Source organism: Peromyscus maniculatus, chromosome 17 (genome assembly GCF_049852395.1).
Source record: "Peromyscus maniculatus bairdii isolate BWxNUB_F1_BW_parent chromosome 17, HU_Pman_BW_mat_3.1, whole genome shotgun sequence".
Classification (NCBI taxonomy): Eukaryota; Metazoa; Chordata; class Mammalia; order Rodentia; family Cricetidae; genus Peromyscus; species Peromyscus maniculatus.
This window is the reverse complement of record NC_134868.1, coordinates 35,695,997-35,708,224: the sequence shown is the minus strand read 5'-3', so window position 1 is coordinate 35,708,224 and position 12,228 is coordinate 35,695,997. Positions and strand designations below refer to the sequence as shown.

The 12,228-nt window shown below is 36.0% G+C and overlaps 1 non-coding gene across 1 annotated transcript; it reads left to right on the top strand.

The window, feature by feature from the left end:
- The first annotated feature begins 10,339 nt into the window (after positions 1–10,339).
- On the top strand, positions 10,340–10,470 carry LOC121823626 (small nucleolar RNA SNORA76). The gene has a single exon (XR_006065137.2). It is a non-coding gene; the product is annotated as a small nucleolar RNA SNORA76 (small nucleolar RNA).
- The last annotated feature ends 1,758 nt before the right edge of the window (positions 10,471–12,228 follow it).

Here is a 12,228-nt window from a genome sequence, read left to right as displayed (position 1 = left end):
AATATTTGTATTTTAATGACTTACAACTCATAGGACTGTTTTTGTGTCTCAGGTGAGGCTGAAAGGGGCCCAGACAAGTTTTGAAGAAAATTTGATATATAATACAAGAGGACTCAAAACCTGAATGAAAAGAAATCAAATCAGCTTTATATTTTATTCTACTGACAACAGTCACAAGTCAAGTGAGATTCCTTCTGAATTTAATTATATGAAATGTCTCACTTTGAAACTTGGAATAACAGGTTTGGCTCAGTAAGAGCCAGGACATATTTTTGAAACATTAATTTGTGATTCTCAAATCTTAAGTTCACAGTTTTGCCATCTACTTTTTAAATAAAATCGATTATGCAGAGTGAACTTTTGCCAAGAATTACATAATTAACCCAAGAGACTTTAAACTAAAATTATAAGGCACTTAAGAAACTAATTTCTTTGAAAGTATTTTAGACACTCCACTGATAGCAAGGCTAATTAAAATTATGATATTCTCTTAGAATATTAGGTATAATAAGCAAGAATAGTTTATCTAAAACAATATGAGTTCACATTATGACTACTGAAGTGCTAATTTCAAAAAAGAAATAAGAGGGAGAATGTATTACTTTTCTCATTATCTTGAGGACAGGATTTATTTTGGCTCATATTGGGAAGGTTTACAGTTCACCACTAGGGATGAGAAAAGACTTGGTGGCTGTGGCAGGAGACAGCTTGTCACATAAGACCCCCATTCAAGATGTAGAGCAAGATGAATACTGGAGCTTAGCTGTCTTTTTCCTTTCTTTTGGAGTCCAACATTCCAGCCCACAGGATCTTGCTGTCCAGATTCTGATTAAGTAGAAACATCTTTCTATACACACTTAGAGATCAATTTCCATGATAATTCTAAATCCTGTCAAATTGACAGTGAAGATTAATTATCACAAAGAGAAACCTTAGAAATCATATGTTTTCTAGAGTTTCTTACTCCAAAATATGGGCTGTGACATTTAAAAAAATTAAAGTATCAATTGTTTGCCCAATTCACCTCATGTTGTCAAAGTGTCCATATTTTAAAATCCTCTTAAATGTGTAACTGATTATATTTGGTGTTTTATGATTCTATTTCTCAAAATTAAGTTAATCATAACCAAGTTATCTTCTAGGTTTTTCCATATCTTCAAGTTTCTCTCCACTTCAAACACACAGACACACAGACACACACACATGCACACACACACACACACACACACACACTCAAAAAGTCCTTTACATTTTGACACTATGATTACTATTCATAGTTAATCTTATATTAAAATAAATATTGATCCCAGGGAACTAGAGAAGTAGTGGGTATCACAGAAAACTGTAATTTAACTAACTAGATCTAGCCCTAGTTAAGCAAAATCTGATAGGAGATACTGTATGAAGTTTTACAGTTGAATAGCTTATGTTATTTTGGGGTTCTCCTGGACTCCCCCTAATAACAACTAAAAATGAGATTACTCATGTCTCTCTTTGGGTATTTTGTTAGATAGGCTATGGATTTGGGGTAGAAACATTATTACTCCAAGTGCTAGGACCTCACTTAGTTTATTTATGCATGTATACACATACTCATGCACATTATATATTTTTAAGTAAACATAAAATATTATATTTCCATATTGCTTTTTTAGTGCTCCTTGTATCTCCCTCTCCTTCTCCCTCTGTGTTGCCCTTCTACATCCCCAGACAATGCCCCCCCCCCATTTCCCTATTCCACTCTTGGTATCATATACGCACTACTATCCGCTAATCTAGAAATCTTTGTGTCCTATTGATCTTTCAAAATCCCTTTTTATTTTCCTGGTTGGAGAGCTACCCTAGGTTTTGTTCTCACATGCATAGATTGAGAGCTAAGAGCCACAAATGGGAGAGAACATGCAGTATTTGTATTTCTGGGTTAATCATTCACTATAATATATTCTATTCCATCTATTTCCTGAACATTTTACTTTTCATTACAGATCTACAGAATTTCATAACATTTATGTATCATATTTTCATTATCTCTCATCAGTTGAATGACAGGTTGTTTCCATTTCTTCACTGCTGTGACTAGAGTGGCAGTGAACAAAGTTGAACAAGTGTCATTAGAGTCAGACAACAACTTTGGGCATATGTCAAGAAGTGGTTTGGCTGGATCATAAAACACATCTATTTTTATATTTTTGAGTATTCTGTACATTGGTTTCCATAGTGGCTGAACCAGTTTGAATCCCACCGACAGTGAATGAGTGTTTCTCTTCTTCCAATCCCCTCCAGTATTTCTTATTGGTAAGGATGTTGAACACTCTTTGTGATATGTCTCAGCAATGTGTGTGTGTGTGTGTGTGTGTGTGTGTGTGTGTGTGTGTGTGTGTGTGTGTGTTTATACCCATAGTCCATTTTTTAAATTTGGGTCATTTGTTTTTATTGGTTCCTTGTTTTTTAGTCTTTATGTGTTCTTAATATTAATCCTAAAATATATAGTCGACAAAGATCTCCCACTCTGTGGGCTTTCTCTTTGTTGAGTTGATTGCTTCCTTTTCTGTAAAGAGGATTTTTATATTTATGAGGTCTCATTTGTTAATTTTGCTTAGCCTTAATTCCTGGGTAAATGAGTTCTTGTTCCCAAAGTGCCTTGCTACACCTGTATCACATAATGTGAGTGTCTATATTTTCCTCTTGCAGTTTCAGGTTTCATAGTTAGGTATTGGATCCATTTTGCGCTATTTTTTTTTTGTGTGTGTGTGATAATGGATGAGGCTCTAATTCCATTCTTCTGCACATGGACATGCAGAGCTTCTAGCACGACTTGTTGAAGATGCTCTTTGTATTCAGTGCATTCAGCCTTGGCATCCTTGTCAAATATCACATAGTTATAGCTGTCTGCACTCATGTTTGTGTCTTCTGTTTGTTCCTATTTATCTATGTGTCCCTTTTTGTGCCAGTACCCTGATGTTTTTATTACTATAACTGTGTATTATATCTTGAAATCTGGAATAGTATGCCTGTTAGCATTAATCTGTTTTCTCATGATTGCTTTGGCTATCTGGGGTCTCTTTTGGTTTTATATAAATTTAAGGGTGATTTTTTTATTTCTATGAAGACTCTTATAGCAGTTTTAATTCCAGTTTATTCAATCTATGGATTGATTTTGGTAGACTAGTCTTTTTACAATATTAATTCAACCATTCCACGACTATGGGAAGCCTTCTCACACATTATTGTCTTCCACAATCCCTTTCTTCAGAGATAAAAATTTAATTGTAGTGGTCTCTCAACTATCAGATATTTATGTTTTTCAGGGGGATGTTGTAAATATAAGTGTATCCCTCATTTATTTCTTCATATGTTTGTCATTGGTGCATAGAAAGGCTATTGATTTCTATCAGCTGATTTTATAAATCTACTTTTTTAGAAATTTTGAATATATAATTTATTAATATTAGCAATAATTTCCATCCCAATCAATATTTTTCCCAGCTATCCAACAGAAATTTTTATCTATGTCCCTTCATGCTAGCTAGTGAAAACTGTTTCCTTTCTCTAGTCAGTGAATTTAACTTGCTAGATTCTCTAGAATAATAATAAATAGGGTATTTCTCTCTGTGTGTCTAGTTAAACCTGCTTAGCATATATGCCCTAGATTCATTCATTTCTTACAAACTGACTCCCTTCTTTTATAAGGTAGCACATAATTTCATTGTATATCTATACCATCTTTGACCCACAATTTTTGACATTTGATAGGCATTCAAGTTACTTCCATGTTTTGTCTGTGGTTCATTATGGTGCAATGATCACTGAAGTATGGGTATTCTCACACAAGCAAATTTGTATTCATCTTTATATTTAGATGTTATATTTATAGATTACATAGTAATTTTATTATATACCTATATGTATGTTCTTTCCCGTTATTTTTCTTAATGACGCCTCCTTTTCACAAATGTGTTTGTATGTGTGTGATAAATGAATCCTGATTTTTTTTTGTAGAATCACAAAATATGAAAATTCTTAATAGAAACCTTTAACAAAAAGAACAAAGTTGAAAATAGCATAATCTATTTCAGAATATGCCATGAAGCATCAGGAATTGAAGCAACATGATACTAGTATAAAATAGAAATAATGGCCAATAGAACAGGCCAATATATATGTATAGAATGTACAAAAATATATCTATACATTTTCAAGTACTAAGTACATCTAATGAAAAAGATGGTATCTTTAATTAGTGTAGTTGAAAATATAGATGTCCACACATGGATGTTAGTAATTGGATGGTTAACAAACGTAATAAATGCAATAAACTAAAAATGTATTAGAGTTAAACATGAGATATAAAATGGTATATCTTACCATAACAAATGATATAAAGTATTATTTTCACAAGTGTTGAAAATGTAAAGAATAGAGAATTATCTCTATGATACTATTTTGACCAATCATTTATTGGTGATGGCCTCCAAAGTACAGGTAATTAAAACAAAATGTATAAATAAAATTACATTATTAGGAAGTAATAATTTTACAGAAAACTTCAGAATAGGAAGAAACCATTTGCAAACCACATTTTTTTTTTTTTTGGGTTTTTCGAGACAGGGTTTCTCTGTGTAGCTTTGCGCCTTTCCTGGGACTCACTTGGTAGTCCAGGCTGGCCTCGAACTCATAGAGATCCGCCTGCCTCTGCCTCCCGAGTGCTGGGATTAAAGGCGTGCGCCACCACCGCCCGGCAAACCACATTTTTTATTAAGAATTTTTTTCATTCATTTTACACTCCAATCAAAGACCCCCATCTTCCCTCCTCCTGCACCCCAAGCCTCCCCCAACCTACCTTCTACTCCCCCCAACAAAAAGGCAAGGTCTTCTATGGGGAGGCACATTCAGTAGAGGCAAGTCCAAGCCCTTTCCCCTGCCTCAAGGCTGCACAAGGTGTCCCATCATAGATAGTGGATTCCAAAAAGCTCCCCCATACACCAGGGATTGATTCTGATTCTACTGCCAGGGGACCCCCCCCCCTGCCAAGCAGATCAAACTACACAATTGTCTCACCATGCAGAGGGCCTAGTCCAGTCCCATGCAGGCTCCACATCCATTGATCCAACTTTCATGACTTCCCACTAGTTTGGCTTAGTCATCTCTGCAGGTTTCCCCATCATGATCCTGATGCACTTGCTCATAGAAACCCTCCTCTTTCTCTCCTACTGGACTCTTGGAACTCTGTCTGGTATTTGGCTGTGGATCTCTGCATCTGCTTCCATCAGTCATTGGAGATAAGCTCTGTGATGACAGTTAGGGTGTTCACTGATCTGGTCACTGGGGCAAGCCAGTTCAGTTCAGGCACCCTCTCCACTATTGCTAGCAGTCCAAGCAGAGGTTATCCTTGGGGTTTCCTTGCAACTTCCCTAACACTGGGTTTCTCTCTATCCCCATGATATCTCCCTCCCTCATGGTATCTCTCTCATTGTTTTCCCATTCCATCCCATTCTCTTGTGTTCTCATCCCCCATCCTCTACCCTCCATTGCCCACCCCCAACCCCAGTTGACTCATAGAGATCTCATCTATTTCCCCTTCCCAGGGTGATCCATGCATCCTTCTTTGGATCTTCCTTATTAGGTAGCTTCTCTAAAATTGTGTGTTGCTGTGTGGTTATCCTTTGCTTTATGTCTAGTATCCACTTATGAGTGGGAACATATCATGTTTGTCATTCTGAATCTGGATTACCTCACTCAGGATAATATTTTCTAGATCCATCCATTTACCTGCAAACCTCATGATGTCATTGTTTTTCTCTTCTGAGTAGTACACCATTGTGTATATGTACCACATTTTGTAATCCTTTCTTTAACTGAGGGACATCTAGGTTGTTTCCAGGTTCTGGCTATCATGAATAATGCTGCTATGAACATAATTGAGCATTCATTCCTGTGGTACAATTGAGCATTCCTTGGGTATATGCCCAAGAGTGGTATAGCTAGTCTTGAGGAAGACTGATTCCAAATTTTCTGAGAAAATGCCACACTGGCTGTACAAGTTTGCACTCCCACCAACAGTGTGAGAGTGTTCCCCTTGCTGCACATCCTCTCCAACATAAGCTGTCTGCAGTGCTTTTGGTCTTAGCCATTCTGACAGTTATAAGATGGTATCTCAGAGTCATTTTGATTTGCATCTCTCTGATGACTAAGGATGCTAAGCAATTCCTTAAATGTCTTTTGGCCATTTGAAATTCTTCCTTTGAGAATTCTCTGTTTAGCTCTATAGCCCATTTTTAAATTGGATTGTTCTTTATTTTGATATATATTTTCTTGAGTTCTTCATATATTTTGGAGATCAGCCCTCTGTCAGATGTGGGGTTGATGAAAATCTTTTTCCATTCTGTAAGCTGTCATTTTATCTTATTTACTGTGTCCTTTGCCTTACAGAAGCTTCTCAGTTTCAGGACATCCCATTTATTAATTTTTTCTCTCAGTATCTGTGCTACAGGTGTGATATTTAGGAAATGGTCTCCTGTGCCAACCACATATCTTATAATGAGTTGCTTTCCAAGGCAGATAAGGGAATCAAGCAAATTACACAAAAATAAAGTGTTTTAAATGAAAATGGGCAAAGAACCAGAATAAGCAGTTCTCCATATGAGACATACAGATGGCCAACAGATGTATACAAAATTGTTCTGCATTGCTGATCTTCAGAGAAATCTAATTTAAAGCATAATAAAATATAATATCATATCTGTTACACTGGCTTCAAAAAGATATCAAGTGATGGTGAGGCTGTGAAGAAAGGGGAAATTTCCTTAATTTCAATTGGGAAGAAGAATTAATATACTTGCTATAAATTGAAGACATGATAGATAATTTTAGTAGTCCATGTGGGTTACATGGACTATATTCCTTTGTTAGAACACCAGGAAAATGTTGACACTATCTTACTTTGCTTTGGAAGGCAGTTGTTAAATATCTTCTCTATTTTGAGAATTAAAAATCAAGACACATAATATCCCAGAACTTTTGTAAAGATAATGACAATGGTATGATACATATATTGGTTGGACAAAGAAGCTAATGAATGACAAATAATAAAATCTCTATTAGTGTTATATAGAAAAATCACTCAAAGATCTCATAGCATTGCAGGGACCATTCTTCTGTATTTTACAATGGATTGTGCTAAACATATGTTGACTTGTTAGGTATATGGAGATCTCTGGATAGCACCTTGTGTACATACAGACAAAGCTGCCTGCATGGCCTGATGTTTCATTGGGAATTCATTTCAATGCTAGAGCACTTATATTCAGTCTAGATGGTGCAAAGGGTTGTATGCATATATTATTATCTTTAAACTAATTGATTTCTTGATTAATGTGTTTCTCTCTTATTTATTAAGCAATTATTTGTTGAGTTGCAACAAAAGTTCTTAGGGATATGCAGTTATGTTATTGGGCAAAGTATCTAGACACTACTATAACAGTTTTCCTTACTGGTGTTTAATATAGACATCCAACGGGAACAGAAAGAAGTAATCTATGCAGCAATTATGCAGTGAGACAAATGCTGAAACTTTCATAATGTGCACTGGTGAGAAGCAGAAGACAGCCATACCTGTCTCTGGTATAGTATATGCCATTCATTGTTGGAAGCCACTTGACATACAGAATGAAAAATGAACAGGAACAGAAAGATATTTGGAGAAGATATTGAAGTAGATTAAATCATGAAATATAAATAAACTGCTAAGAGAAATTCTGAAAGGCCAGGATGGGGCTCACCAATGGTTTTAAATTCATAATGAACATAAACGAAAGGATGACACGATGATCTCGAAACTCAAGAGAAAGATCACACTTTCCTTCAGTCAAAAAGGCTTAAGAAAACTCCTACTATGCCAAAAAATTCTGTTTATGTACCCATTTCACACACACACACACACACACACACACACACACACACACGAGCACGCGCGCGCACACACACACACACACATACACACACACACACACACACACACAGAGGCACACATGAACACACATTTCCTCTACTGAAAGCCCTTTGGACCATTGAGGCAAACCTAACAAATCATTCATGAGTAAAAATAATTTTAGAGTGTTTTGTGACTTTGTTTAATACTAAACATTAGTTGATCAGAAACAAAGAAAATCTTGTTTTCTGTATAACTGGGAACTGTGTCATGTAGCCAGATGAGGGTCACATTCCCCTGGTTCAATGTAGTTGAAATAGACCACTTAAAAATAAAAATTTCTCTCTGGAACCAAAAGATCTCATTGTTTTAGGTAATAAAAAAATACAATGCAAAGATTTTTGCATCTTAAAGGTAATTTTGTGATTCTTTTTTAACAACAACATAAAGAGTTAAAACATAACTACATCTTTACCCCCTTGCCTTTTCCTCCTCCAACCCATCCTGTGCCTCCTACTCCCTCTATAACTCATGGCCTCTTTTCATTTGATTATTATATATGAATATATAAGTAAATACATATATAACATATCAATTCATAAATATATAAATACAACATGCTGACTCTGTTTAGTGTCACTCATGTATAGACAACTGCAGGCTTGATAACTTGATATTGGATAACCAATTAAAGGGATAATCCCTGAGAAAAATGCATAAAGGACAAGTTCTTCACTCAGGATTACTACCCAAATTATCCTAATACTTTTATGTTCACTAGGCATGTCCATGGTTTTTTAAAAGGCAAGAAATTACTACTAAATACGACTCAAACATTTTTGGACAGCAAACAGTTTGCTTAGGAGTGGACATACTTGAATTAAACCCTCCAGCAAGTTTTATAATGGAAACCATGTGGAGTGAGGCCAGGAGTCAGTCCATCACAGAATCCAAGTTTTGCGATTGCCAAGAAGGAAGATCAGAGGAAGTAAAATTGTACATTAAGAAATGCATCGAATTTCCTGCAGCTAATCTACAATGGAAGGAAAAGAAAATGAATTTGCATCTATCCACATAGATGAAGGTTATGGGAGACTCTATAGGAGGCAGAAAGACAGCTGATTTGTCTGAAAAAAAAAATCTTAGACCTGCTCCGGTATTCAGGCAGAGTCCTATAAAGCAAGAAAATTAACAATGCAATTCTCCCAAGAGATTTGGGAAGTTGAAGGAGGTAGTAAAATAGGTAGAAAAATTAATTGATAGATAGATTGGTCTAAGAAGTTTTTAGAGAAAACAACTGATGGTTGGAGTGTAAATTTGTAAAATATTTTGAAAAACAATTCACCATTTTCTTTTAATTTAGACATCCTCATATCCTGAAAGCCATCAGTTTTCATACTCCTCGGCAGCATTCATATATAAACCCATATGAGTGTTTGCCAGGAGACATGTATCAGATTTTCATAGCAGTCTTAATCAACATGAGATAGAAAAGAAAAAGAAAAAACAACTCCCCCCACATCAACAGAGAAATTCGTATGTAATATAATTTGTGATGTGCACTCACATGTCATAATCTCATCCTTCAAGGAAAAGTAATGCATTACAAGTGTAAGTGCCAATATGATATTGAGATAGAAGCAATTCTCAGAAGACTGTATATAATATGATGCAATTTCATACAGCCTACTGAAGAAAGATTGCAAAACAGATTGTTTATAAGTAACAGTGTGTGAGATCAAATTTTTCAAAAGCTATTTTGCAAGAAAAACTTGAGAAAATAATTCTCTTCTGGAAGCAGAAACAAACAGGATAGCATGAGAGCTCATAGGAAGGATGCATAGCACAGTATTATTGTGTAGAACACTGAGTTCAGGGAAATAGATTTTATTGTTTGTATATAAATTTATACCTGTGTGTATAACTTGTGACATATTACATAAAAAATCATTCAATATATGTTTCAGTTGAAAAGGAAGAAAAATGATGAAAAACATGAAAAACTGTGATATGACTGGACATGGATAAATATATAAGTGAGGTGTGAAAAGTGAAAAGTTCAATACTAGACTGTGCTTATAATTCCAAAGAAAGATGGGACTACATTTCTATAGGAAGAAACTATTTCCAGAAGGTTAACTACACAAAGAACCAGCAAATTTAATGGTACCAGTAGTAGATAGACTAGTATTAGATGATAACATGTGAGTATAGCTAATTTAAGATAAATAAGCTGAGAGAGGAGAGAGAGAGAGAGAGAGAGAGAGAGAGAGAGAGAGAGAGAGAGAGAGAGGCAGAGAGAGACAGACAGAGACAGAGACAGACAGACAGACAGAGACAGAATCAAGAGACAGGTGGTTGCTGTATTTCAGTCTCAGGAGAGAGAGTAGGATTCAGTATTAAATTGTCAATGTACTGCCTTTGAACTCTTGGGACCCTCTTTGTGGCACTGTAGGCTAATCTGTTGCACCATAGCAGTTCCTGGTCTATAACTGGGGCTGTCTGTCCATCTTAGGCAGCCCTTTTAACCCCTAGCTACAGGGTAAAAAATGTCCAAGAAAGGACATAGTGCAACCTTGTTGTTGAATAATCTTTTTGTATACTGTGAAGATGGGTCTTTGCCAAGGCATATTCTGATTGGTTTAATAAAGAGCTAAATGGCCAATAGCTAGGCAGGAAGAGATTAGGTGGGACTTCTGACAGAGAGAGAAGGAGAGGAGATGAATCTAGGCATGGTAGAGATGCTAGAGGACAAGGAGAGGAAACAGAAGATGCAAGATAAAAAGACACGAGCCAAAATATAGATTAGGATAAAGGGATTAATTGAAGTTATAAGAGCTAGTCTGACAAGCCTAAGCTATAGGCTGAGATTTCATAATCTATACTAAGTCTCCATGTCTTGTGTGTGTGTGTGTGTGTGTGTGTGTGTGTGTGTGTGAGCTGAAGGCACAAAGAAAAATCTGCCTACACATGGCACCCAATGTCTGGCCATGTATAATATATATAAGGCCTGAGAAAGCTTAAAATAAGTTCAGAACACAGAGTCAGCTGCTGCTTCCTGGTGACCCCAGACTCTCTGGTAGGCTTAGCAGTATACAGACATGCAGCTACTGGTCATTGCCTGCAGGCTAGAGTGCCATGTGCTAAGCTAAGCAACAACAGTGGCTGACATAGCAGTTTAAGATTTGTCTCCCGTGATCAGAGACAACTGCAGATGCTTAGTAAAACCAGGTTCACATGCATAAAACCTCTAAAAGGGTGCAATATGTTTAAACATATGTGTAGGCTTTAAAAATAAAGGAAAATGGGTATAGACAGTCATAGAAGAAATAGTTTATCAATAATAAGATATGGTCTTTAAAGAGAATAAAATAATATAAAATGGACATGCCACATAAAGATCGAAAACACACAGAAAGTCTGGACCATATATGGTGTTTTATTGACTTTGAATTTTTTGATTGCTGATGAGTGAATGACAGCTGCTGAGAGACATGGGATTGTAAGAGGAACTGCTGTATTAAACCAGCCTAGATACTTTACGGATGCCTTAACTTTAAAATGGAAGCCATAAACATATTGCTTTAGGGAAGAGTTTATGTTTTTGTTTCCACAGAAAAATGAAAGGCTGTAGATTCCTTCAAGGTTGATATTTATTCAAGGTTTAAATTCTGGCTACAGTCATAAAGAAATAAATGCAAATGAACTGGACATTGTAAATACAATTCTTACCTGATAATTGTTCTTATTATGTATAGTTTTACTGTGTTAGAGTTAAAAACCTTCCTTTTTTCTATTTAGACAAAAAAGGGAAAATGTTGTGAAATAATATTTTTGTACACCGTGAAGACGTGCCTTTGCCAAGTCACCTTCTAGTTGGCTTAATAAGGAGCTGAATGGCCAATAGCTAGACAGGAAGAGGTTAAGTGGGATTTCCTGGCAGAGAGAGAAGGAGAGGCAATGAATCTAGGCGTGGGAGAGACACCACAGGACATGGTCAGGAAACAGGAGGTGCAAGATGGAAGAGAGGTAAAAAGCCATGTGGCAAAATGTAGATTAATATATATGGGTTAATTTAAGAGCTAGTTATGAGAGTTAGGCAAGCCTAAGATATGGATCAAACTTTCATGATTAATAGGTCTCCATTTCAGTTTTTGTGAGCTGGTGGCCCAAAGAAAAATCCTTCTAAGTTACCTTAAACTTCTATGAGATAAAGCAGAGAAAAAAGGGGGAAACATCATTTTTATTAAAAGCCCAAACTGAGTAATAGGAAAGCACTGAGGCATTTTGAAGGAAAAAGG